This window comes from Acinonyx jubatus, chromosome C1 (genome assembly GCF_027475565.1).
Source record: "Acinonyx jubatus isolate Ajub_Pintada_27869175 chromosome C1, VMU_Ajub_asm_v1.0, whole genome shotgun sequence".
Taxonomy (NCBI): Eukaryota; Metazoa; Chordata; class Mammalia; order Carnivora; family Felidae; genus Acinonyx; species Acinonyx jubatus.
In genome coordinates this window covers 15,468,211-15,496,138 of record NC_069381.1, presented here as the reverse complement: position 1 = coordinate 15,496,138, position 27,928 = coordinate 15,468,211, and the positions used below count along the sequence as shown (strand labels likewise).

The 27,928-nt window shown below is 53.3% G+C and overlaps 1 protein-coding gene across 2 annotated transcripts in view; it reads left to right on the top strand.

Annotated features, from left to right (window-relative positions):
- ECE1 (endothelin converting enzyme 1) overlaps window positions 1-27,928 on the top strand; it is a 113,272-nt gene that overhangs the window by 1,103 nt on the left and 84,241 nt on the right. The window lies entirely within an intron of this gene.

Below are 27,928 nucleotides of genomic sequence, written 5' to 3'. Positions count from 1 at the left end.
TCCAATCACCTCCCTAGAGAGGTGACCTCCCTAGATCACTTCTGCATCTTGGGGGCGGAGGCCACCTACTTCTCTTTGCTTTCTTTCCCCTGGGCAAGCCCTTCTGATTCTGTCTCCTAGTCCTGCTCTCTGTGCCCTGTGAAGTGAGTACAAGTCACCATGTAGGGCCTGAGGAGGGCATGTGCCAGCGATGATGGCTGCCAGTCCCAGCGGTACAGCCACCTCTGTTTCTCTGTGATGCTGCTGCCAAGCCTGAAGGGGCCCAGGTGGGGGCAAGATGGGACCCCTGTAGACATGAAGAGTCCCCCAGTGATTCCCCAGGACCAACCTCTGCTCCGCCCAGAGCTGGAGTCCCCTTACAACATCCCTTTCCCTTCCTCTCTCTCTCCTCTTCCTGCCAACATCTGCCTCCCCCTTTGCCATCACTTGCCTGTTCAGAGTCAGAAGTAATGAAATTATGGCTTAGAGACCATCTTGGATCCAACCTACCTCCTTGGTCAGGAATCTCTCCCCTGGAATGCTCTACTTGGATGGTTCCAGTAGCAGGGAGCTCGCACCCTAAGGCCACCCTATGGCCTGGCCCTTGATTTAAAGTCTCAGCACATAGGCAATTAAAGGGGGTGAGACATTGAGGTCATATCATTTGCTCCGCCTCCAAACCCACCCTGACCTACGTTACTCAGAAAGAGAATTTTTTCCTCCTTAGAAACCACCAAAGAAAGAGAGGGCACCTCACTTTGGACACACTTTTCCGAGCCTTACAACCTAAGAAACCTGCCAGGTTTTAGCATCAAACGGATTCAGGTTCAGAGCCCGGCTCTTCCACTTCCCCACAGGGACTTGGATCAAGTCAAACCCTCATCTTTAACTATCAGTTTCCTCATCTGTGAGAAGAGTTGAAAAGTCTTACTTGCAGGGGTGGAGTGGGGATTTGGTGAGATAACACAGCGGGAGTGCTTGCTCAAATACGGCTTCGTTTCCTTTCTTGTACAGTCTTAAACTCAAATTGGGAAGTTGTGTGTGACATCTGTTTGTTAGTCTGGAAGAAGGATTACAGCGTATCATGTTGTCGGGAGAAGAAGGGGACAGTGAGATTTAAGAATCACTTCTTTGTTCATCATTCAGTGAAGATTCATTGAACACTTACTATACGCCCTGTGCGGAGGAGGAACAACTGTCACAAATACTGTTAGGGGAGCTTCTGCCACTGTGTAAATGTCTGCCAGGATCCTCATGCTAGGTGGCATATCTTCGGGAGGGGCAGAGGTATCATGCCAGGCGAGGGCCCCCTCCTGGCTGGAGAGATGAGAGAAAGCTTCACTGAGCAAGTGGCATCTGAATTGGAAAGAACATCCAGGTAGAGAAACCTGTGTGAACAGAGGACCAGGGCGTGAGACACAGGAAATTCTCTCGGAAAGGCCAGAAGGGGGCTTGCCTGGCACCTGGGCATGAGAGCCAGGAAGGAGGAGAGAACGTGGTCAAGGGATGTTGGTGGGGCCAGATGGCCAAAGGCTTAGGCTGAGGAGTGGATTGTAGACCCAATGCGCACGCGTGTGTGTGTGTGTGTGGGGGGGGGTGTTTGGGTGGCAGTGGGGGGAGGGGGAGATGGGGTGGAGGCGGACGTCAGGCCTCTTTGGCCCCTGTCATTTGGTTTCCCCTGAACACTAGTTCCTGTGCTCATTCCTGAGGTGGGGGTGATTCAGGGCAGCTAAAGAGTTTATTCCTTGGATCTCCTGCTCCATGAGTTTTAAACAAACCCCGCATTCCCTCCCCTCCAGTGTAGCCAAGTTTCTTTCCCCTGGCCCCCAGGCTCCAAATGGGGCTCCTTTGGCGGGTGGGTGGGGCTGTTCCCTCTTGTCCTGGCTGAATCTCCCCGATGGTTTCCAGCTGCTCACCCAGGGCAGTTCTTAAAGTCCTCAGGTGGACCTCAGTGCAGGCTTGGCCGGAGGGTTCTAAGAAGGCTTTTTCTATCTCCTGTCTTCAGTTGTCTCATACCACCCAGCAGCAGGCACAGAGAAGTGAAGGAGATTGCCTAGAGTCACACAGCAAGATAGGGTCAAATATACCTCCTATATATTTAGAGCGTTACCAGGCAGACAGGTTGGGGAGAAAGAGACTCAACCCAGTGTTCCCAGTCTGCTGTTGTGGCTTCTTGAGAATGTTCCTTCACAGTCCAACCTAGGGGCTGAGCATAAAGCCATGGCTGAGGGTTGGGAATCATCTTTACTGTGAGTGGCTGAGTTGAGGACAGGGTCCAGTGCCTAAGTTTGAACACTGGATGTACCTCCAGCTTGCTGCATGACCTTGGATCAACTATTCCCCCTCTCTGCACTCCTTTCCTACCAAGTGGGGCAGATTTGTTTTCTTAGCAGGATTATCATGAGGATACAATCTAGGATACTATGTGGAATGCTTAAGAACTTAAGGTAAAGTGTTACTATTTGAAGATGCTACGCCAGCCACATGTCCCCTGAACCAGTCTCTACTGGCTTCCCAGAGCCCGGTGGTACCCTTCCACGTGCCGCCAGCATCTACGCTCATAACCGGATTACTCAGGTTTCCTGACGTCGCTAAGATTTTTGGTAGACAGGCCCGTTGTTCATTTTTGTTAAAGAATAAATAGATGGTTTCCTAGGCAGCATTGGAGAGACCAGACCCCATCAGGGGAGCGACAAGATTTGAGGAGTGAGAGGGCTACAGGGTGGGTTCGACAGAAGGTTTCGGGCATTGGCCAAGACATAACCCGCTTGGCTAAAGTCCACACTTTGATGTCTACGGCCAGGGAGGAACCATCAGCAAATGTTTATGACTTTTTGTGTTTCTGCTCCATTTTTTTCCTTTTTTAGTTCACTAGGTGAGCACCCCTAGCACATTCATTCGTTCGTTCACCAAACAAGTCCGCCTGGCACATTACCAGGCATCGGGGCTGCAGTCAGGGTGAAAGAGACTGATAGGTCTCTCTTCCACAGTGTGGCAGACAGGCAGGCAGATAAGGAGCAGGAAATTAGGAGTGCAATTGCTGTTGCCAAGGAGACACACGGGGTACTGTAGAGCAGATAAGTGAACCTCACCTGGGGATCAGACAAGGCTCCTCGAGGACATGGCATTAAAGTTGTGGCCTGAAGAATGAATGGCACCTGGCAGAGCATTCCAGGCGGAGGGAGCCGTAGGTGCAAGATGAGACAAAATGTGTGTTCCGGAATTAATTCGTCTGGGGGCTCAGAAGATGATGCTCGGGAGGTGGCTGGGGCAGGTGCACGCAGGTGGGGTCTTGTTAAAGGTTTGGGGCTCGATCCTAAGGACAGTGGGGAGCCACCCTTGAGTTCAGAGCGAGGGGAGTGATGTCGTCAGAGTTGTGTTCTAAGATGGTCACACAAGCTGCTTCGGGGTAGGAGTGGTGAGGCTGGGAGCTGGAAAACCAGTTGGAGTGGCCCTGGGAGAGTTGGTGGTGGTCTAGACACTAGTCGCTGCCCCCTCCACGCCACCCACACCCCCAGCACGCTGCCCGGAGTGGGCGGTGAAGAGAGGTTGCACAAAGCCCCTTTCCGTGTGGACATTGACCGTCCTCCCCACCTCCTTTCCTGCAAATAATGTGTGGGGCTCCTGGCCTCAAGGAACTTTGATCTAATAGAGGAGAAGGACGAAGTTCCCAAGTGGCTCTAAAATAAGGTAGAACATGACATTACCATGTTCTGCAGAGTCACCCCGGCCATGAGTACGTATCAGGGAAAGCTTCCCAGAAGAGGTGGCATTTGTGCTTCCTCTGGCAACAGTTAGTGGAATGGAGTGCTTCCTAGGAGCCAAGTTTTAGAGTGATGAAAATAAGGAGGTGCTGTCCTGTCCTTAAAGAGTTTTAGTCTGGGCCCGGTTTAACGAACAACCAATGTTGATTGAATCCCACTGTCAGTAGGGGTCTAGAGCCTGGGGATTCTGCCCTTTTCCCAGATGCCCCAAGGACAGGGGTGGCAGAAATATCCACAGGCCTGTCTTGGCTCACTGACAAGCCTGGGAATGACTCTCTCCTCCCCACAGAGCTGTTGGGGGATTCCTTGGGGGGAGATGTAAACAGGGGAACAAGTTTCTGAAGACTATTCAGGAAATTAGCTGAGGGAGGATCTAACTTCGGGGCTCAGAGACGGAGAGGGGGCCCTGGCTGCTAGATCTTACAACTGTAGAGTGCTTGGTTATAACCATCTGATGCAACTTCCCCATTTTATAGGTGGAAAGATCGAGGGGCAAGATGAGGATCTCCCGTGTGCCTGGCACTTAAATGTAAACCTCTCCGACCTTCACGTGAACCCCAGGAAGTAGGTTTATCTCCATTACAGAGCTGTGGAAGTTGACACTCAAAGATCACTTAGGGAATTAGGGACTGGAACCAGGCAGCGGCCTTCTGATTCCTCAAGATTCTGGCTTCAGTCCCAAGTTGCCACCCACTTCAGAAACTCTGCCCTCCTAGGAAAGCCCCCCTGGGGACGGGAATGGGGCTGTTGGGCAGTGGCCAGAGGCAGTGGGAGCTGATTGGGGCTGGACGGTGGCCAGGCTGGAATGTTGATACTTATCTTTCACCTTTGCACAGCACTTGACAGTCACTGAAGCCCTTTCCTCCCCATTCACGGACTGTTCTTGGGTCCCAGTGCCAGTCAGTGGCAGAGCTAGGACGGAAACTCAGCCCTGTGACTCCCAGCTCAGACCCCAGCTCCCCAGCTCCCCAGCTCCCCAGCTCCCCAGCTCCTCAGCTCCTGGCATTGCCCTGTGGGCCACAGCCCAGGTCTCCAGCAGCCCCCTGACAGAAGATGTCCCGGGCTCCCTGCCCACTCGCCCCTAGGAGCATATGAGCAGCAGCTCCTGGCCCGTAAGCCTCCTCCCCTCTGGGCAGGACGGATCGGGACAGGACAGGGCGAGTGTGGGGTGGGTGTGGGGCGGCCGCCAGGCAGAGTAGGGTTACAGTGTAAACAGTGTCATGTCAATATTTACCTCCGCCTGGAACCAGGCCTCCCTGCCTCCCACACGCTGCCCATCCAGGTGCACGTGGCCTGCTCCAAGGCCCTGGTCACTGAAAGCCAGGCCAAGGGTGGACATGCAGCTTTCAGGCCAAGCCCTGCCACCAACTTTTTGTGTGGCCCTGAGCTGGGGGCTCTCCCTTCCTGGGCCTTAGTCTTTCCATCTGTAAAGTGATGCGGCCGGAACAGACCTACTCAGGGGGCATTTTCGGTGATAACGGGCAGGATTACAAGCATCACACTCCGGTTCAGAGCCCAGGGCTGAAGGCCGGGCAGACCTGGGTTTGAATCCCAGTGCTATCACTTCCTCCCCGTGAGACCCAGGAAGCCACCGCACCCCACTGAGTTCCAGTTTGTGTGTACAATGAGATCCTAACTAACTGTACCTGTTTTGGAGGGGCGTCGGTGAGGCTTCACGAGACAGGCTCAAGCTCTTGGCACAGGCTACGAACTGAGTAAGCGGTGGCGATGGAGGTGGTGGCTGTTATTCCAAATAAACATTTCATGATTCTCTGAGTCCAGACACTGGGTTACGTCACTCGTGAACTGGAGCCAAGGGTGGGGTCTCTGACCTCAAGCCCTCCTGGCACTCTGGGGCCGCAGGCTGGGTCAGGGGAGCCCAGGAGCGGAGAAAGCCACTTGGTCCACACCACCACTCACCCCTCACCCCCAACACATAGCTGCCCGGCCTCTGGGGCTCCTTCTCATTGGGCAGAAGTCCAGGGCTGAAATGTCCTCAGAGATATGTGGCAGTGAGGGGGTGAGGGAGGGTGGAGGAGGCGGAAGGCGGAGGAAGAACGCATTTCCTAAGCAGCTATTTCACAGAAGTTCAGTGCTCATGCGGTGTTCGGTGTTCAGCTGGAGAGGAAGGGGCATGGGGGTGCCTGGGACCAGCAACCTCAAGGTGTGGGGAAGGGAGGCCAGCGGGGTGGAGACTGCTCCCTCACGTTTGCTGTGTCACTTCAGACACTCGGTCACCTCTCTGAGATTTGTTTTCCTCACCTCTGATCTGGAGATAGTGGGACCTCTTCTGTACAGTGGTTGGAAGTGTTAATCACACGCTGTTTCGGAAGAAGCCAGCTCAGTCCCAGCACAGCCTCTTTCATGATCGTGGTCATGAGGACGATATGCCAGTCCTGTTCCGCGGGTCTGTGTGCTTCCCGAGGGCAAGACTATGCATTTTTTTAAATTGTGGTATAATTTCTTAAGTAAGATGCACACATCTTGTGCAGCTCAGTTTTTACAAATGTATATGCCTGCAGGGGGACCTGGGTGGCTCAGTTGGTTAAGCATCGGACTCTTGATTTCCGCTCGGGTCACAATCTCGAAGTTCGTGAGTTCCAGCCCCACATCGGGCTCTGTGCTGGCAGCATGGAGCCTGCTTCGGATTCTGTCTCCTCACCCCCTCCCTCTGTTCCTGCCCTGCTTATGCTCTCTGTCTCTCTCCCCCTCCCCCTCCCCCCAAAAAATGTATACACCGGCAGAACCAGGACCTAGATCAAAACATAGGACATTTTCTCCTCCCCAGAGAGGTCCCATATATTCCCTTCCATCCCTCTCTGTGACAGGTGGCCGCTAATCTGCTTTATGTCACCCTAGTTTTGCCTGGTTTTGAACTTTATCTGAATGAACTCATAATATATACTCTTGGGTCTGGTTTCCTTCAGCTTCCGATAACAGTGAATGGTGTTCAGTTTGCCCACGTTGCCGCACATGCCGGAATGTGCTCCTTTTCAGGCTGCACGGTGTCCCACTGGGCAGAGGCACACATGCGTCTTCGGATGACACTCCTGTCTGGGCAGCTGTGACATTCCTGTTTTTCTCTTGGTGGACCTACACACTCCTTTCTCGCAGCTGGATCCTGGGAGGAGACCTGCAGAGTCAGAGGGTCTGTGTGTATTTCACTGTCATAGGATCCACCACGTGGTTCTCCGGGGAGGTGTCTGTTTCTGAGTGTGCTGTTCACCTCTGCCGACAGGCCCAAGATCTAGCCTAGAGTAGACTCTTGATGAATGTTTTTTGAAAGAAGGAAGGAATGTGAGTCTTTTCTTTGTCCAGGTGGTTGAGATCCACTCTGCCAGCCCTCCTCTGCCCTCAGGGCCTGGCAGTGCTCTCTCCCTAGAACCTGGGCTTTGGGTTTCCCCTGTCATTTCTCAGGGGAGGGAGGGGCCTCTGGCTCTGGAGACCCCAGACTGTGAGGCTCTGCCAGGCTGTGTAACCTCAGGTAGATCCCTTCCCTGCCCTGGTCCTAGGTTTCCCCTTCTGCACAACATGGGGTAGATTGAAGGTTTCCCCAGCTCCCCAGTTTCTAGTGGGCTCCCTTTATTTGGGAGGCATTCACGGCATGCTTCTTCATCTCCAGGATTGTACCTGCCCCACTGGCGAGCCCCAGCTGCCCCGTATCTCCAAAGAAGGACCATTGAGGAAGTAGGCAGGCTCTTCATTCTTGCTGTCCTTGGTAGGAGCCTCACTGTGAATAAGTCCTCTCTGGGTGAGAGCCCCCCCCAAAGTGGGCCCCTGGAAGCCTTGTCCACGGAGGCTTTGCAGAAATGGCCTTGGTATCAAGAAGACCTGGGTCTGCATCCTGTGTGACCTTAGGCAAGTCAGTCCACCACTCTGAACTCCAGCATCCTCACCTGCACAGTTGTAAGGATGAAATGAGGTCCCACCTCATTGTAGGGACCAAAGTGGATGAGGCAGTAAAATCCCTGCCCTTGAGGAGAGGTATTCTAGGTGAGGGAGCCAGAGACTACACAAGCAAACCAACCAACCACAAAGATCACTTCAGAGAAAGGAAAGAAAACAGAGTGATGTGGTGGAGAGTTAGCTGTGAGGTGGGGAGGGAGCTCCTCAAATGGGTGGGCAAGGAAGGAGGTGACATTAAGCCGAGTCCTGAAGGATGAGGAGAGGGCAGCTGGGCGAAGATGTGAGAGAGGAGAGCTCTGAACAGAGAAACAGCAGTGCAAAGGGCCTGAGACAGGGACATGGGGTTTGGATGTTATGGGCAGTGAGAAGGCTGACGTGGCTGGGCAGAGAGAGCAAGGGAAGAGGGGTGGGAAAAGGTGGGCATGGAGGGCCTTGTCAGGTGTGGGGACAGGGGCTGGAGGAGTTGGCATTTCATTCTAAGAGTGATGGGAAGCCACTGCTGGGCTCCAAGCTGGTTGTGTGTGTGTGTGTGTGTGTGTGTGTGCGCGTGCGTGTGCTGGGCTCCAAGCTGGTGTGTGTGTGTGTGTGTGTGTGTGTGTGTGTGTGTGTGTGAGAGAGAGAGAGAGAGAGAGAGAGAGAGAGATACTGGTTTTGGCAAGGTTCTGGCTGCTGTGCGGATGAACCGCAGGGGGCAGGAGTGAGGCAGGGAGGCGGGCGGCAGGTAAAAGGGAAGCAGGACCCTAGTACTTTGACCTGTCCTGAAGGGGAGACTTCTCTTACGCTAGGATCTGAGATTTTAGCAACTACTTAGAAGGATGGAGAGAGGGAGACAGGGTATCTCAGATGGCACAGGACCTTCTGGCCGCAGAGCATGGTGGGCAAAAATCGCCTTTGGAACCCAACAGAGGTTCTCGTCTTAAAACTTCCCGTTGAACTTAGCCCTCCAGAGTGAGATCTCGGGATTCTCCCAGAGTGACCACATTCCCACCACCCCAGGTCACGGGGACCCAGAGAAATGAGCCGGAAGGGCACAGAGCCAGAGCCTGCCTCCCCCACTTCCGCACACCCTGCCGAGAAGTGAGGGCAGAGGAAGTGGTGGCTGCCCCGGGGATGCCCGGCCCCTCTGCCCTCTGGGCTCCCGCTCCCACGGCCCGGCGCGAGGGAATCTTGTGGCTTTGTGGTTCTGGGTGTTCCAGCTGCTTCGGATCATAAGGCAGCCATGAGAAGGCACTAGCTCATCTTTTTCTGCATGGCTGCTCCACTTGCTGCTGGGCTTCCCGGAGTGTGTGTGTGTGGGGGGGGAGACAGCGAGAGGGCGTGGCAGTTCGCAGGGTCACCGAAGGGCTGAGACACCTTCTGGACCAACCTCTCCTGGGGAGACAAAGGCTCAGGACGGAACAGGGAGGAGATTTGCGTGAGGCCACACAGGGAGTTGGAAGCAGGACTTAGATCTTCATCTCCTGGACTCCTAATTCAGTGCTCTTTCTGTTTAAGATGTGGGTTTTACAGTCAACAGACGTGGTTTCTAGTCCCAGCTGGGTGACCTTGAGCTAGTGACTCTCTGAGCCTCGGTTTTCTGCCCCGTGGAATGGGATAATAGTACCTCCTTTCTCATGGATTGGTTGAAATGATTCATGTAGAGCTCCTGGGATGGTGCACATAGTAGGTCCTCAGTAAGGGGGAGCCATTATTAACATTATCACCGTTGTGGCTCTGTCATTCTAAGGCTGGTGACGTGCTGGGAAGAACAGGTGTGTGTGGCCTTCTCTTGCCCTGATTTCTGGTTCTGGTGAATGCACATAAGCAGGGGAGGGGAGGAAATTCCACCATCACCCCACCCCACTGCTGCTTGCTTATTTTACTTCCCCATATAGTTGGGAGACCCTTTAACAAGGTTCTTAATTACCAACACCACCCCAACACACACACACACACACACACACGGCTTAGGTAGGCTGGAGCTGTTGTGTCTGCCTCCAGCCTGCACAGGGAGCCGACATAGACTAAATGCAGGCCTAGGATGGAACATCACGTGGCTTCCCACCTTCTGCATCAGGTCCCTACCACACACTCACTGATTCCTGTTTGTAGAGTGGAGCCTAAGGGTTAAGAGCAGGGGCTACGGGATTGACTTGAACTTGAACCCAGCATCCACCCACCACTTAGTTGTTGTAAAGGGCCTTTTAGCAGGTGAGTTTTTCTCTCTGAGCCTTGGGCTTCCCGCCTGTGAAGTGGGGGTCACAACTTCCTCCCTGGGTGATGGCAGACATGAAATGAGAGACGATGTGATCGGAGCACGTGTGGTGCATATACTCAGTGCTCGACTCAAAGAGGCGGGTGTCACTCAGAGCAACATTGACACATGTCCCAAATCCATTAAGCCTATTCCTCTTTCCACAGCTATCCTTAGATGTTTTCTCGATCACCCCCCCACCCACCTGTCATGCACTCCCACAGCCCCTGTCACTTCCCACCCCGACTGCCTTCTGTCAGGGTGTAAGTCACCTTGGATGCAGTTTTCCACCCTGTCACGTCTCCCTGCGTCGACACAGATCAAGAGCTTGAGCTCTGGGGCCAGCCTGCGTAGGTTTGAATCCCCACTCTGCCAATTACCCAGGGAACCTCAAGCAAAGTCCTTAATTTTTAGCCTTTGTCTCTGCCTAAGGAAAATGGGAACCATAATAGTACCAAACTCAGAGAGTTGTTTAAACAAGCAGTGTAATTCCTGTGCAGTGTAGGATCCAGACCTACCATACAGGAAGTGCCTAGTATATGTTAACTGGTTTTATTCCTAGATGGAGTTCTAGTAGTGCCCCTGCCTTTTCCGCTCTGTATTCCTAGCGCCTGGCAAGGGTGGGACCGGGAGGGATCTGGGGCGGTGTGTAGGGGTGTGCGTTATGGACAACGGGGAGTTGCCTTACCAGTGAAATGGGCCTCCCTGGAAGGACTGTGCTTGGGGCCTCGGTCAAGGACTCAGGTTACATGGCGAGCTTGTTTACTTGGCAGAGATCCCCCACAACCCTGCTCTGTGTCACCCTTCACTGGGAGGATGTGCAGACGCAGCTCTTCCTAGGGAGCCCCAGTCCATGAGTGAGACCGGGCAACACGGCTCTGATACCATTAGACCACGATCAGCACGGGGCCGGGCCCGCTGCTTCAGGGGAGACCTTCTGGGCCCGGCGACACCTGGTGATTCCGTGGCGGAAATGATGTAATATTAACTTCTGCCTACATTAGGGTGTTCTTCAGTAATCTTTAGTCTTTTCCTGCCAGCAGTGTTTAATAGCTTAGCTATCACGTGACGATAATGGTGTTTATTGAGTTACTTGCTGTGTGCCAGGCACGATGCTGAATGTTTTATGTGACAAATTCACTTAGTCCTCATAGCAACCCTGTGAGGTATTTATTATCAGCCCCATTTTATAGGGGGTGAGACGAAGGCACAGAGAGGCAGTGTATCTCTCGGAGTCAGTAAGTGGCAGAGCAAGATTCGAACCCCAGACAATCTGGTCACGCAGCCCATTCTTAGCCACTGTGCTAGAGTGCTTCGTCTATAACTGACTTTGCCCCACAGCCCTTATGCCCGACCAGGCAGTCTCCTGGGCTCTGAGCACTTCACCTTCCATGGGAGGCCTTGCAGTCAGCACAGGTGGAGAAATTACTATTAGGTCTTTCTGCACAGCCTTCCTTAAGCGTCAGCTCCGCGACGAGCAGATTCAGACCTCCAGGAGAAAGGGATCTGGAAGTTAAAGCCCTAAAAAAATAGAAGAGCCTGTATCAGGGAGAGGCACAGGGAGTCAAGTAGGAGGCATTCCGTGGGGAAAGGAAGGGAGCTCAGAAGGCTGAGAAAGTTGGAATTCAAATTGAATCAGCATTTGCTGAGCACATCTTTTGTGCCAGGTGTGAGGGTGCCCTCAAAGAACTCCCAGGCCTGTGGGAAAGATAGACAAGTCAACAGGTAAATTCCTGAATAGTATTTGAGTGTGTGGGCAGGAGCCTTTGAGGGCCGGGAGAAGTGGATGACTAAGTTGGCCCTGGGAGGTGATACTTGAGTTGGGTCTCGAAGGATGAGCAGGAGTTTGCCAGCCAGGTGCAGCCAGTAGTTGGCAGAGCGAGAATTTAAACCCAAACAGCTTGTCTTCAGAGTCTGTGTTCTCACCCACCATGGCTTGCTTGCCTCCACTACTCTGCAAGGCCTGGCCCTGAGAGATGTGACCCTTCTGGTCCCAGGTCCCTCAGTATGGGCCCTGGGCAGCTATCTAGCCATTTCCCATGCAACCCCTGCTTCTGTTCCTTGGAAACCTGGCCGACTCTCCTTTTCTGCAAAGGAACTGGGTGGTTGACCAACCTTTCAGAGAGGGTCTCTGCCTGTTCCAGGTGGCCAGGAATTGTGGTGTCTGAGAAGGACACAGATTCCACCACCAGTGCTCTTGCGGCAGCCCAGGAGGCTTGGGGAGGTAGTGAAGCACTTCCTGTTTTGTTTTTCACCCTCCCCCCTCTTCCTCCCACTGGGCACCTGAAATGTACTTTGCATAAGGCACTTCCTCAGATTATCCCAACAACCTTGGCAGGTCGAGGTTGTTTGTCACCATTTTAAAAGTGAGGAAGGCAGCCCAGAGAGGTTGGGCCACATGTCTGAGGTCCCACAGCTAAGCAAGTAGGTAGAACGACCAAAATTTATACTGTGATTTGTCTAAGCCCAAGGCCTGTGCTTCAGCCATTAGGAAGCATACCAGTTTCTGATAGACCGTGTGCCTTTCTGCTGACTGAAGCTTTAACCCTGTTATAACAGATAACCTCTGGGCTTAGAAGCAGGGCCCCCAGGAGTTGCCGGTTCCAGGTAACAGCGATACGATTGCATTAGTTGCCATGCTTCTCAAACTCGAGTATGCATGAAAACCATCAGAGATTCTGATTCCTAATGCAAATTTCATTGGCCTTGTCCCAGACATTCTGATTCAGTAAGTTTGAAGTGTAGGGACCTACATTTCTGACACACTCCCAGATTCTGATGCTGGTGGGCCATAGATCACACTTTGGAAATCCTGACGTCTTACAATGTCTGCTCTGGACTCCGTGTTGTCCTGGGCATTTTATTTTGTCTTTCAGCCATCAGAACATTGCTTGGTGGCAGAAATTGATGCAAAAGGAGGCAGGGTGTCCTGAAAGAGATTTCTGCCAGTCATAATGAAGACATTTTTTAAAAAATACTTATTTTTGAGAGAGAGAGAGAGAGAGAGTGTGGGGGGGGAGGGATGGGGCAGAGAGAGAGGGAGACAGGATCCAGAGTGGGGTCTGCACAGCAGTGAGCCCGATGCAGGGCTCGAACTCACTAACCGTGAGATCATGACCTGAGCCAAAGTTGGACGATCAACCGACTGAGCCCCCCGGGCACCCCATAATGAAGACATTTATAACCAAAGTGTCCAAAGTTTTAATTTAATCCTCAGATTAACAGGATCAGCCTGGCTGGCTCAGTTGACTGAGCATGAGACTCTTGATCTTGGGGTTGTGGGTTTGAGCCTGATGTTGGGTGGGGAGATTATTTAAAAATAGGATCTTAAACAAACAAACAAGATTAGGAAACTGAGGCTCAGAGAAGTTAGGTGACTTGCCCAAAGACAGTTTGTAGTAGCAGAGCTGGGATTATAACCCAGATGCCTCAGCTGCCAAGGCTGCGAAAGTAACCCCCACACTGCCTCTTTTGCAGACTCTCGCATACAGATTCTTGGAAGCACAGAATCTAGCTCCTCCCACCAGGTAAATATGGGAAGATTAATGGTGACAATAGCTACCATTTATTGAACACCCGTTATGTGCAGGCATAAGGTAGAGAATGGTGAGCACACAGACATGGTCTTAGGTAATCTCATGGATCTCTAATTATTAGCAGGATGCTATGTGAGTTTATATCAGAGGGGCCCCTCCAAGGCAGAGGCTCAGGGGACCAGCATCAGGGAAGACATCTGTGAGGAAGAAATATTTGAGAAGAGATCTGAAGGATGGGATAAGCTAACCAGGTTAGAAGATGGAGAGAAAGATTCTAGGCCAAGGGAATAGCATGTGCAAAGGTCTTGAGGTAGGTGACCTCTATAGCACGTTCATGGTAGCTGGAGTAGAAATCAAAAGCAAGTGTGACCCAAGGTAAACTGAGAGGTAGTCAGGGGCTGGGCCCCACAAGCAGTGCAAACCAGGTAAGAGACTTAGACCTCATCCCAAGAGCAGTGGAAGTCTCTGTGTGTATGCGTATGTATTCTCAAATGAATAAATTTTAGGCTTTTATTTTCTTTGACACCAAAGACCCCATTTGAGCTGGAAAAAGGACAGAAGGCAAACATTTATAACCAGCAGGGTGGAGGGTTCAGCGGGGCCTGGAAGGGGTGCCAGCAGGGAGGCGACAGGATCTGACTTGCCTTTTTATCAAACTCACTCTGGCTGTCCGCTGGGGATGAGGGGGCAAAAGTGGGGGTCGGAAGTGGTTCAGCCTAGGCCGGTGATAGTAGCGGTAAGAGAGAGAGAGGCAGACGGAGACATTGAGGGGTAGAATTGACAGGGCTTGGCGATTGGTTGGGGTGGGGCGGGGGATCCAGCCCACCGCTCTGACAGGTGGGAACAGAGCCTACAAAGGTGTGTGAGCTGCCGTGGGTCAGGGTCACGTAGCTCAGCATCAAAACTCCTGACTGACCCAGGGCCTTCCAGGAAAACTCTGACTCAGGGCCCCGATTCCCGGCAGCTACTTCAGCAAAGTTCTTCCAGGCTTTCTGGTGGCTGTGCCCCCTCTCCGTGTCTCCCCCCCCCCCCCCACACGCCAAAGACTCTGGTGGCTTCCAGGGAGGGGGATGCTTTGTGCGCACAGATTCTGTCTTTGAAGCCTCTGTTGGGGGAGGGGAGAGGGGTGGTGCTCTGACCTCCAGATTCTTTCTCTGTGACCTCTGCACTGAAGCCCTCCCCAGGCTTTTGAAGGAGCCCACAGAACCCGGGCTGGGCGGGGGCTGGAGCCACTGTGTACAAACAGCCCCTCACTGGGTGGGGTGGGGTGTTCCAAGGCTTGGAGGAGATGCCCTGCCATGGGGAGAAAGGAGTCACAGAGCCAAAGCCTGGGCCTGCCTCGTTGCCCAGTGGGGTCTTCCCAGAGGCCAGCAGATACCCTTTCATCCAAACCTCTGAAAGCGGAAGCTGCTGGCTGCCGTTTTAAGATTTCTGTTTTCTTCCCCTAGTTAACCTTGTCTGGCACATAAGACCACAGAGATGTTCAATTAAATGACTTTCCAGCTCTGCAGGTCCCTACCTCCCGCCCCACCGTGGTCTAAACCCTCCAGGGATCCAGGATCCAAGATAACTCCCCTGTCATGAAACTCATCCCCTCTGTTTCTGAGCCCCCATTTTTCTTAGGATTTGGAATCTCTTTGGGGTTCAGGCTCCTTTTTTTCTCATCAGGGTCTGGAGCCCACTCACCTTACCCTATTCCCTGAGCATTGCCCTGGAACTTGGACCTGGGCCTGATCTCTGGGGGCTGGGTCCGCTGCTGTCCTAGAGACGCAACACCCACAGTCTTCTGGGTTCCTGAATCTCCCCAGGGACTGGCCCTTTCTCGCCCTGACACACAGTAGGCACTCAAGAAATGCCCTCTCTTCCTCCTGCTACCCCACCCCCCAGGCCTTCGCTTTGTGGTGTCTCCTTAGCCTCCTCCCCCTCCCCCACATGGGTATTTTTGCTCAGGGAATAGTGCTCTGTGGGGCAACTGAGCCTGGAAAGTAGCTATTGTTGGCTCAGAATGTTGGGTGGAAGAAGGATGAAGGCTGAGAAGGGGCAGGAAAAACAGATCTACCCGCTCAGCCCCCTGGTCCTGCTGGGTCAGGGTGAGGCGGGTTTAGGACAAGTCTAAGAAAGTTCCCTTCCCACGTTAGGGAGCTGCGATCTGGAAATCACGGCACTAGTGTAAAATGGGCAGCAGGTTTGGAAATGAGGTAGGTTAGTGTAAGAGCCACCAGTGGCTTCATGGAGAAGCCAGGATCTCCTTGAACCTCTGGCCAACATCAGGAGGACAGTACCGGGACCCCTTTATAACTCTTTGTAACACCTGTTCTCATTGTTCTCCGACCTGTCTGCTCCATGGAGCAGGACATAGGAACCACGGTTCCCTGAGCATTAACTTTTGAGGGCCCTGGGGGAGCAGCACATTTCATTTCATTAGGATGGACTCTCAAGAGGTGGGTCCTGTTGTGTCCCCATTTAACAGATGAGGAAGCTGAGGCTGGGTGAGGCAAGGCGACTCCACAAGGCCATGCTGCTTAGAAGTGGCAGACCCAGTATCATGGCCGACTCCAGAGCCAAAATTTCTTGTAGGGTCCTGTGGAGTATCCAATATCAGGGTGGAGGCTGGGTGTGCTTATGGCCTAGGAAGGCCACTAGGAGGGACAAGAAGAGGCCGGCAAAGGAGGACGAGCAGAAGGCTGCTCTGGAGCCCCATCTGGGGGTCTCCCTGGAGGGGAGCAGTTGGTACCCTCGGGGGAGGCAGGCAGCCGGAAGCACATTTGGAGCTGCCTCCCAGCCACTCACACCCTTTTGCCTCTTGTCTCTCCCGGAGGGGAAGTCCGTCTTGGCACGCCTGCCCTCGGCAGATGCCAAGCAAAGGATGAGCGGAGGAGGGCACAGCTCATGGGGCCGAAGTAGAGAGGGGCTCAGGATGGAGGACAAGCCTTCTTGTAGCCAATCTCCTGTTCATGTGGTCCCTGGGGACACATCTCTGCGTGTTGAATGCCAGCTAAAGGAGAAGTAGAATTTAACATCTAAAATTACCCTTTGCAGTCAGTTCCAACCCCCAGCTGCTGTGTTGTGCTTCTTTAAAGAATAAAACCCAGAACGAAATGCGAGTGAGTATTTGCGCTGGTGGTCTCTGATCCATCCACTGAAGAGATTTCTTAATGGGAACCGTTTTTCCCTTCTTTGGTGGTTTGTGCGTTCACCCGCTGTCCCCAGGTGGCGGTGAGTCAGCCGTAAAGCTCATTCAGGAAGGTCCAGAGGAGTTTTCTTCTGCATCAAGGTCCGTTTGAGCAATGCCAGGTGACACCCAGTGACATGCTCCAGGGCGGGTTGGGAGATCCTCTGGCTATTTGTGTGTGCCACCTCCGCTTCCGTTTGTCCCCTGACTTCCTGGGGCCCTGAGCCACTCAGCCAGCGCGGGCAAGCCGATGAGTGATCCTCGGGTTCCTCCAGCCTGACTCAGCCCAGGCCTGCCCGTCTCTGGGGAAATGTGAGTCACTGCTTCAACCCTGAAATGTTTCTCTTTAGTGGAAAGAAGGGGGAAAGGTTCGGGGGTGGGGAGACCCCCTCTTGGTCCCCTCCAAATTTGTTTCTCAGCTACGAAGAGTGCCGTAACCGTGGATGGAGGGGTCCCAGGGCGACTGTTGGAGGGGGCAGCCAGACGCGGTTAAGTCACTAAACCGAATCTCCGCGGCCATCGAGGTCATCCTGGACAGAACCGTGCTGGGCTGAGCAGGTGGAGGGACCCTCCTGTTGACCAACACTGGCCCCTCTCCCCCTTCCTCTGCCCACCCGGTGCCCTCAGGGGGGCATGCGGCCCATTCTGTCCCTTAACCTCTCGAACCTGATCGAGTTAAGAAGGTACATGGAGGGAAGGTACGGCAACACCCTACTAATTAGTAGCGGCTGTTGGAAGGGTTTGGAAATCTGGCTTCAGCAAAGGAGTGAGCCGAGGTGGGTTCCATCAGTTAGTGACGTCTGCCAGGGCCCGGGGCGGGGCGGTGGGGCTCCTAACTACCTTCCCCAGAGAGGAACCGAGGGGCCTGTGTCCAGTTGTAGGTCTGGGAGCCCCCATTCTTTTCTAGGTGACCTTAAGTCAATTGGTTTAACCTCTTTAGGGCTCACTTTCTCGTCTGTAAAACAGGGCAAATAAATACCACCCACAGTTGTGAAAAATAAATGAGAAACCACCTGCAAAGTGTTTCCTTTGAGTCTTTACTTAGATGTCGCTTGAGGGTGACATGAGGGCCACCCTAATGAAAAATGCCCACCCTTCCCATTTTCCGTCCCCCCTCCCCTGCCCCCCACTTGATTTTTCTCCTTAGCACGTACCATAATCTAGCACTTACCATAATTCGGTCCCCCTGCCTCTGCCTTCTCTCCAAGTTAGCGTATCCACTCTTGAGGCTTCATGCTTAACTTTTCTTTATTTAATTACTATTTTTTAAATATTTATTTGTTTTTGAGAGAGAGCACGCACATGCGAGTGGGGAAGGGGCAGAGAGAGAGAGAGAGAGAGAGAGAGAGGGAATCCCAAGCAGGCTCTTCACTGTCAGCTCAGAGCCTGATGTGAGGCTCCAGCTCACTAATTGTGAGATTAAGACCTGAACAGAAATCAAGAGTTGGACACTTAACTGACTGAGGCACCCAGGCTTTTGTTTTATATTATTAAAAATTTTTTTAAATGTTTTAATTTTACTTTTGAGACAGAGAGAGACAGAGCACCAGCAGGGGGCACGGGGGTGGTGCAGAGAGAAAAGGAGACACAGAATCGAAGTAGGCTCTAGGCTCCAAGCTGTCAGCACAGAGCCTGACATAGGGCTCGATCCCACAAACCGCGAGATCATGACGTGAGCCAAAGTTGGATGCTTAACCAACTGAGTCACTCAGGTGCCCCTGTTTTTGTCTTAAATAAGCATCTGATTTTGAAATGATTTCAGATGCACAGACAAGTTGCAAAGATGATAAGAATTCTTGTGTACCCCTCACCCAGTTTCCCCTAATGGGAACGTGTACTCGACCACAGTGCATCTGTCAGCGCTAGGCAACCGGCACGGGGACATCACACTCTACTTGGATTTCCCCGGTTCTTACAGCGAGGTCCTTTCTCTCTTCCAGGATCCCATCCAGGGCATCACAGGACATTTAGTTGACCAAGTTCTTTCAACATCATGCTTCCCTCCCTTCCTCTTCCTCCCACTCCTCACCCTTGTTGGCCTCTGTCGGCCCCCTTTGCCTGGATTAGGTCAGAGCCTCCTTTCTGGCCTCCCGGCCTCCAGCCTGGCCCTCCAAGCTTTCCTCCTCAGCCATCTTTCTGAGACACATGGCTAGCCCGGCCACTGCCCTGCTTCAAACCCTTCCATTGCTCCCCATGACTCTGGGAGCGAATCAGACTCCTTCATGGGAATTCTGGGGTGTTCGAAACCCATTTCCGTGCCTGGGCCTTGCGTGTTTCTCTACCTCTTCTCTGGCCTTCCCCCAGCCTGTCCTCCCTACTTCTCCCACACAGCCTGCTCAGCATTCCCACCTCCACCCCTTTGCCCTCTTTGTCAGTTTCCTGCCGTCAGGCTGTGAGCCCCACTAGTGTAGAGACCTTGCCTGGCTTGTTCGCCACTGTCCCCGTGGCACCTTGGACAGTGTCTGGCATGTGGTAGGCACCTGACAAATACCTGTGAGGAGGGCGTGGGGGCAGGTAAGCTCTTGATCAGATCATCTCAGACAAGCATGAAACTGCAGCAGTGACAAATGCCCTGAAGTCCTGGTGCTTGGGGGTGGGGTGGGGTGGGATTTGGCCTCATAAAGGTCAGAGAGGGCTTCTCTGCAGATGTGACACTCACTGTGATCTGAAGGAGAGGTGAGGTTGATTAGGTGGGAGGGGAGGAGCACTCCAGGCACAGGGAACAGTGTGTGCAAGGGCCCTGGGGCTTAAGGGATTAGAAAGGACGAAAGAAAAGCAGAGTCACTGGGGCCTGGGGTGGGGAGGCTGCAGATGTTGTGAAATGAGGCTCAACAGGGTGGCAAGGCCAGAGCCTGGGGTGCTTGTAGTTTTATCTTTAATTTTGGAGCAATAAGGGACCATTGAATGGGGTCAGACAGCGAGAGAGTGTAGACAGAGAGAGGGATGGTGGGAAATAGAAGGAAAAGACAGGAAGAGAGGAAGAACTGTGACTTTGTCCCTGCATCCGAGCTGTATGACTCCACACACATCGTGTCGTCTGCCTGAGCTTCGGGCTCCTGGTCTGTAAAGTGGGGGCAGCACCACCTACTTTGCAGGGTTGTCGGGTGGATGAAATGCCAGACACGGAAAGCACTTTACCCCGTTATGGTGCGTAGTCCAGGGTCTGATAAATATCAGGTCTCCGCCCTCCCTCTGCCACCCACCCCCACTTACAAGCAAGCTGTGACAGTCATTAAAAGGCCCTTGTTCACAGCTCAGCTGTCCTCTTTGCTCAGGGCTCTTCCTGGCTCTTCCCTTCTTCCCTCCTGTCTCAGGAGCCAGGTGGGTCTCAGGAGCCCAACCAGACCTGCCTCCTGCTCTAACCAACAAGACCCTGGGATCCCAACGGCCTGTTTCTCCCAGAGTGCTGCAGGGACCAGTGAGCTATGGGAAAGCCAGCTGGTGTGGAAAGGTGGTTCTGATAACTCACGCGTCCACCCCGCCCCAGCCACCTGTCCGCTTGCTCTGTGCTAGCAATGACCACATTTCCCAAGGACCCTGCTGTAGATGCTCTGTCATTGTTACCCTGTTTAAGCCACAAGCAGTCATACAAGGCACAAATCAGTATCTGCTTTTCACGGATGAGGAAACTGAGGCCCAAAGAGATGACGTGATATCTCCAGGTTCCCGTAGCTTGTTGGTAGCAGAAATGGATTGAAAACTGGTCTGTGTAACTCAGAGACCCACCATCCTGCACTGCCTCCTGTTGGACTTGGAGATCGTTGGAGGTCAAGGACACTGGGATTAGCAACCAGTGTTTCTTTTTTTAAAAACTTTTTTTAAATGTTAATTTATTTTTGAGAGAGAGAGGGGAGCATGAGCGGGGAGGGACCCAGAGAGAGAGAGAGAGACAGACAGAGGATCTGAAGCAGGCTCCATGCTGACCACCCTGAGCCCTATGCGGGGCTCGAACTCGTGAACTGCGCGATCATGACCTGAGCCGAAGTCGGAGGCTTACCTGACCGAGCCACCCAGGTGCCCCAGCAGCCAGTGTTTCTTGATGCAGGTGCCGTTGGCATTTTGAGAGAAGCAGTTTGTGTTATTCTGCAAGACTGTTGCACACACTGCGGGAATTTAACAACTATGGCCCCTGGGATTAAATGCTCGTACTCCCCAGTCATCTAACAACCAAAAATGCTGCCATGTATATACTGAAACTCCTCAGAGGGGCAGAACTGCCTCAGATTGAGGCCCGCTGATAATCCAATAAAAGGTACGGTAACCTTAATACCAGCTAATATTGAGGGTTTCGTATGGGCTACGGGCTTAACCTACATACTTTCATTTAATCTTGTCAGATATAGGTACCATTAATAGACCCATTTTACAGACGAGGAAATCGAGGGTCAGAGACAGGTTAAGTGATTTGCCCAAGATCACACATCTCGTTAGCAGTAGGATTTGAACTTGTGCTTCTGTCTTAAAGAAAAGGCCCAGAGAAGGCAGATGCTTTACCAAAGTTCACACAGCAAGTGAGTATCAGGGATGAGATTTGAACTCAGGACTTGTAGAGCAGTGTTCTTTTCATTCTATACGATGCTTAGAAGGACAGAGACGAGCCCCGCTGACTGACTGCTGGCAAGAGGAGCCACTGGCCCGTGGTTGAGGGAGGATTCCTGACACCCTCGGCCTGGGCCCGGGCCCTGGGGACCTTGAAGTCTTGGGTCCACCACTGTCCCGTCCACCTAGACAGCTCTGTGGTGTTTGCTTGCACCCCAGTTCCCTCATTCTTCTCTGTCCCTCTCTCACCCCTGACCTTGTGCCCTGGCCTGGGCCCATCACCTGCATCTCTGACCTCACTCCCCTCCGTCTCGGGAGCCGTCCTTATCTTCTGTGGGGTGGGACAGTGCAGAGGCTCAGGTGACAACACTGGTGTGCCGAAGTGCTAGCTTGACACCAGCCATGGCCTTCAGGCTCAGGAAGTGTTGGCCGACTCTGAGCCCCCTTGTCCTTCCTGGCTCTGTTCTCTGGCTGTCCCTCTGTCTGTCCTTCCTCTGATTCTCCTCACCGTCTCTAGCTGGCTCACCGTCTCCTCGCCTACCTAGCTGTTTAGGCCAGCCTCACTCCCAGGGCTCAACAGCACCACCTCCCGGTCTTCTGTGCCGACAGTTCGCACTGTCATTTTTGTCGCAAGGTCTGGAGCCTTGGAATGGGGCGCATGGGAGGAAGGTCCCTGGCATAGCCCCACTTTGAGCCCTTGGCCTGCCTTGTGCACTGGCCTGGTGAGAGAAGCTGACTGGCCTTCTGCCCTCACAGCGTCCTCTGGTGTTCCCACGGCATCCGTGCCGCCAGGATCCCCTGGCTTCTGCCGGGCAGAGGACCACCGAATTCCCCACAGGGTGCCTGCAGTCATGGAAAGGAAGCGTCTGTTAGGAGGCCAGAAGTGGGCAGCACTGACCTGTCCCTAACCCTTACAGAGGGGAGCATTTCTCAGCTCAGCGAGGGTGTGGGGTCTTGCGGTTTCACCCCCACATACCCCTGCCCCCAGCCCATCTCACTCGAAGCCACCGTGAGACTTCACTCTGAGCCTTGGTTTCCTCATCTGTAAATGGAGATACCATACCGATCTCAGAAGTTGTCCGGCTGCGCAGGTGAGCCATGTGGGGGCAGTGGTCAGTGAGCCTGGGGAAGTGCCCTGGGAGGCGGGGACACAGGTCCAGACCAAGGAGAGCTAGCCAGGGACACAGCTCTGTTCCATTCGGACTCGGGAATCAGGCGGATCTACCCCTTTTGAGCAGAATGGTCTTGAGGAAGTGCCCTTCCCTCTCTAAGCCTCAGTTTCTCTTTCTCTAAAATGAAGATAATGCTTCCCATGTGACAGGATTTCTAGGAAAACAGAATAAAATAAGCCCCGTGCCTGGCCCAGTATACAGTAGGTGCTCATTAAGTGTTGATTACTGTTAACACAGGCACTGACTGGCCACAGGGAAGGATATCTCCCGTGGTCAGCCCTGTCTGCCCAGGCGTAGATCCCTAACAGACCCCCTTCGTGGGCAGGGCTGCTGGCGCCCCCAGGACTTGTGTCTCCCATGAGGGATTCCTCTTGTGTTACTCACACAAAGACTTCCCCAGGAAGGCCGAGCCCCTCTCTGTAAATGTCCCAGCCTGTTATCTGGCCTTCCCTGAAGGTCCTTATCGATTTCTGGTTTGTGTTAGGTTGTTTGTGTCGTGTCTTATCTCTCTCGGGAGACAGGGGCAGCCTGGTGAGTCAGAGTGGCCTGGGTTTGAGTCCCCAGCTGTCACTGATCGGCTGTGGGACGCCACCGGGCAAGTGATATCACCTCTCAGAACCTTGGTTTCCTCCTTTATAAAGTGAGGATAATAATACGTCCTGCACAGGATGGTCATGCCTGCCGGAACCTGGCACGGGACAGGTGATGCATCGCCGAGGGCTTCTCTAAGCCTTCTTCCCCTTCTCCAAACCGGGAGGCCCACAGCAGCAGCAGGCCCCTGTGCCCTCTGACCCAGGGCAGGAGAAGAACGTTGCCTGCGATCTGCCCCAGACATTGGGGTAGTGGTGGCAGCACAGCTGAGCCCCAGGCTGCTGGCAGCTCCCACTACTCCCGTGGCCTAGAGGAGGCTAGGACCTCAGGAAGAAGCGTCCCCACAATGGTGGAGGGGTGGAGGGAAGACACCGGTGAGGTTCCTGCAGGGACATGGGCGAGTGTGGAGGTCAAGGGCACAGGCTGTGGGTCAGGCACACACTTCCTCCAGCTGCCAGGGGGCTGTGTGACCCCGTATACGTGACTCAACCTCTCTGAGCCTCAGTTCTCCACCTGAGAAATGGGACTAATAATGCACCCTATCTCCTAGGGTTGCTGTGTGATGAGATCATGCATGGAAAGTGCTTGGCACGATCTGGCCAGGAATTTCCTATTATTTATTTTTAAGACGTGCTCTTGGGGCCCACTGACTTTTTGGCTAAATTCCTGAATTACCTGTAAGACAGTAATCATTTTTTTTTTTAATTTTTTTTAACATTTATTTATTTTTGAGACAGAGAGAGACAGAGCATGAATGGGGGAGGGTCAGAGAGAGGGAGACACAGAATCTGAAACAGGCTCCAGGCTCTTGAGCTGTCAGCACAGAGCCCGACACGGGGCTCGAACTCACGGACCGTGAGATCATGACCTGAGCCGAAGTCGGCCGCTTAACCGACTGAGCCACCCAGGCGCCCCCAGTAATCATTTTTTAAGAGCTTAGTTTTTCAGTACCTTCCATGAGCCAGGCACTGTGCTTTGTGCCTTCCTCACACTACCCCGTTTCATTTTCACTGTCCCTGTTGTCCCCACTTTATAGGAAACCGAGCCTCTGAGAAGTCGGGTGACGTGCCCGAGCCAACACAGCTTCCCTGAGTGTTCTCTCACTTCGCCCCTGCTCTAGAGACAGCTGTGGACTGGCTTGGGGGATCTCGCCAGGTAGCAGCTGGACGCAGCAAGTCCCAAACACAATTCATGGGGAGAATCTATAAACAGAGGATCTGGAGTAGGGTGGAGGCCTGAGGAATGAAGACCAGCCTGGGAGGCAAGCGGTCTGCGGGAAGCTGGAGGCAGGAGCCGTGTGACTGTGAGTGTTTATTCAGCCTGTTCCAGGCAGGCAGGGGGCCCCGACTGGCCAGTGTAAACATCCGGACTGCTTGTTGGCCTGGTGGGGGGCTGAGCAAGCCAGGGAACCAGCAACCAGGGTCTCCTGGTGCCAGCCTGGTGCCAGGGGTACCTTGCTGGACAGATGGAGAGGCAGCATGCAGCCAGCATTTATTGAGCACCTAGTATATGCCGGCTCATTTACACACATCTTATCACATCTTCACAACAGCCCTGTTTGGTCTGTCTTATTATTTTTACTTAGCTGATGAGGAAACTGAGACCCTGGAGTTGTATGGGCTCAGCTCCGTCAAAGCCTGCAAAATCTGATGGGCGGAGAAGGGGTGTGAAAGTGTAGCATGGGCAGTATTCCCCGTGCAGCCCCCTCTGCTGGGGGCACGCTTTCCACGCACACTGTTAGGATCCTGATTCACTTTCCCACGGAGACGCGTCCACCTGGTAGCTGTAATTACCTCCTTCGTTGACTTTTGAGCACATCACGGTGTGTGGGACTGGCCAGGTGGAAGAGGCCACGGGGGGACTGGCCACATCACCCAGGGAAGGGGATTTTGCCGGTTCTGGTTATGCAGGCATGCGGAGCAGGTGTGATAGATTGGGGAGAACTTAGATATCATCCATCCATTTTGCAAATGGAGAAATAGAAGCCCACAGAAGGGAGAGATTGACTCCCAAAGATTCACTGAGTGGCTGAAACAGTCTCAGTCTCCAAATCTGCAGGGAGGATACCCCTAGTCCAGGCTGCTCTTCATTTTTTTTTAAATTTTTTTAAATATTTATTTTGAGACAGAGAGAGACAGAGCATGAACGGGGGAGGGTCAGAGAGAGAGGGAGACACAGAATCCAAAGCAGGCTCCAGGCTCTGAGCTGTCAGCACAGAGCCCGACACAGGGCTCGAACCCACGACCCGTGAGATCATGACCTGAGCTGAAGTCGGACACTTAACCGACTGAGCCACCCAGGCGCCCCGGGCTGCTCTTTATCAACGTTTATTTATTTTTGGGACAGAGAGAGACAGAGCATGAACGGGGGAGGGGCAGAGAGAGAGGGAGACACAGAATCGGAAACAGGCTCCAGGCTCTGAGCCATCAGCCCAGAGCCTGACGCGGGGCTCGAACCCACGGACCGCGAGATCGTGACCTGGCTGAAGTCAGACGCTTAACCGACTGCGCCACCCAGGCGCCCCCGGGCTGCTCTTTATTAACGAGGGTGGGACCGGGTTAGGACGCAGCGGGGATGAAGTCAGTGTGTTCCCCAGATGCATCACAATCTGAAATAAAATGTCACAGCCACTCGCCCCCCCCCCCCTTTGGCTGCCCTCTTGGGGCTGTGCCCCAGAAATGTCCCTGGACTCCCGGGAACTACGATAAACTCTTTCACGTGTGCCGGCAGGGTAGCCTCACTGGGTTCGCGTGCCTGAGGGCCTGTGTGAAGGATCCTTGCTCCTGTCTTCCTGCCCCTTTCTGCCCAGGTCCTGCCCTGCCCCCTACACGTGTCCCCTCACCCTACTTCATCTTGGAGTCCAACAGGACTGCCATCTTAGGTTGTACCAAAATCGGGAGGAATCGTTTAAATACATAAATCTTTAAATGTCTATGTGTCTGGACACCTGGGATGTGCCATCGGATGCCTTTGAGCTGCACCTTTGGGACGCAGACCCTGTCTGCAGGTATCCTCCATCCCCTCTCTTAGAGGGAGGTGGCACGGCGGCCCCGGGTTAGAGTTTGAGGTTACATTCTGAGCCTGGATTTGAACCAGGAGACAGACGCCTGGGCTCCGTGCTCTGGGCCGTACCTGCTGATACCTGGGACCTGTGAGAGTTACTCCAGAGGATTTATTTGGGTACAAGGTGGCTAAGACTCCTCCTTGAGAATGATGAGCGGGGTCTCAGGAGTGGCTGGGGAGGACTGGGCAGGGAGGAGGCCAGCTTTCCTGCCCAGCTCACAAAAGGGAGGGGTCCCCAGAAGCCCAGGAACAGTCTGAGAAGAGAGTGGGAAGTTAGAGGGAGTCCAGCCAGCCCAGGCCTGTGACTGTACGTATCCTGGTCAAGGGATCAAGGTTGGCCAATCCCCAGAGCCCCAGATGCGTCACCAGTTAAGAATCACTGAAGGCCGCTCTGGCCTCGAGACAAATAAACCCTCCCCCCGCCCCCCGCCCCCAGTCGGAGGCCTGTGGACTGATGCTTCTTCTCTGCCTGTTCATTTTAGGAGATCCCCCCCACCCCCACCCCCGCCAGCAAGAACAATAGCAGCTGTCATGTGCCAGGCCGCCCTACTGTGCACAGGCCCTTTACAAACACAACCTCAACAAACACAACTCTTCTCAGAAGAGTCCTGGGAGCTGTTACGATCCCCACTTCACAGAGGAGAAAACTGAGCTCATATAACAGCAAAGCACTGGTCTGGCTTTGAATCCCAGTCTGCCTGTCTCCAAAGCCCCATGCCTTCTTTTGGAGTGTGACACAGTATTTCAGACACATAAAAAGCACAGCGTTCAGTAAAAACAAACATTGGCGAACCAACCATCCAGTTTAAGAAATAAAACATTCCAAATGCAGTTTAATCCCCCAACATGTGCCTACCTGATCCCATTCCCTACCACCCTGTCTTCTAGAAGAAACTACCTCTGTGAATGACTGCCTTGCTACCTTGACTGGATGTTTCTGCCTCTCCAAATGGTACACAGTATTGCTCACGTGCTTTAAAACTTTGCATCGTTGGCAGGAAGCTGTGTTTCCTTCTGCAGCTGGCTCTTCCCTCTTCTGTCTGTGTTTGAGTTGTGTGCAGTTTGCGTTCAGTGCTGAGTAGTATTCCACTGCGTGCACCTGCCAGGGCTTATCCGGGCTGCTCTAGACAACTGTGGGGGTTGTTTCTCACTCACTACTTCTTTTCTTTTTCTTTAATGTTTATTTATCTATTTTTGAGAGAGAGAGAGCAAGAGAGAGAGAGCACACAAGTGGGGAGGGGCAGAGAGACGGAGACACAAAATCCAAAGCAGGCTCTAGGCTCGACGCTGTGAGCACAGAGCCCGATGCGGGACTCGAAGCCACAAACTGCGGGGTCATGACCTGAGCTGAAGTTGGATACTTCACTGACTGAGCCGCCCAGGCACCCCTCTGGTTCACTATTTCGACGATGCTGTGGGGCTTCCTTGTCCATGTCTCTTGGTGACCACAGGAGAGTGTCCAAGGTATATATGGGTTATTGATGTTAAGGAGTGGGACAAGATCAGATAAGCCCCCCATATCATAGGACTCTTTGCTGAGAGAATTGACCAACAATCTGAAGTGCCCCCTGCTCTGAAAATTAAAGGCCTCTTAAGAATTCTGTTTCGTTTGCTGCTGTGAACAGCACCATGAACAGTGCCTGGCACATAGTAGGTGTGCAGTCACTATCTGTCGAGTGAATGAGTGGACGTGTGGCCAGTGTGAGACGTGGTGATGATCTTAACAGCCCGCTCTGAGGATGGGAGGAGGGCTTCTTCCATTTCACAGCCGAGCTGACGAAGGCTTTGAAGAGGTGGAGTCCCCATAGTGCCACAGCCCGTTCCCAAGTTGGCCAACTCCAGAGCCTGTACTCTTTCCCCAGCCTAGTTCTCCCCTGGGGGTGCCCATGTACACAGAGAGCATATTCTCAGAGGCCAGGAATACAGGGCAAACAGGAGCTGCTTCTAATGCCTAGTCACCTGGATACAAATGC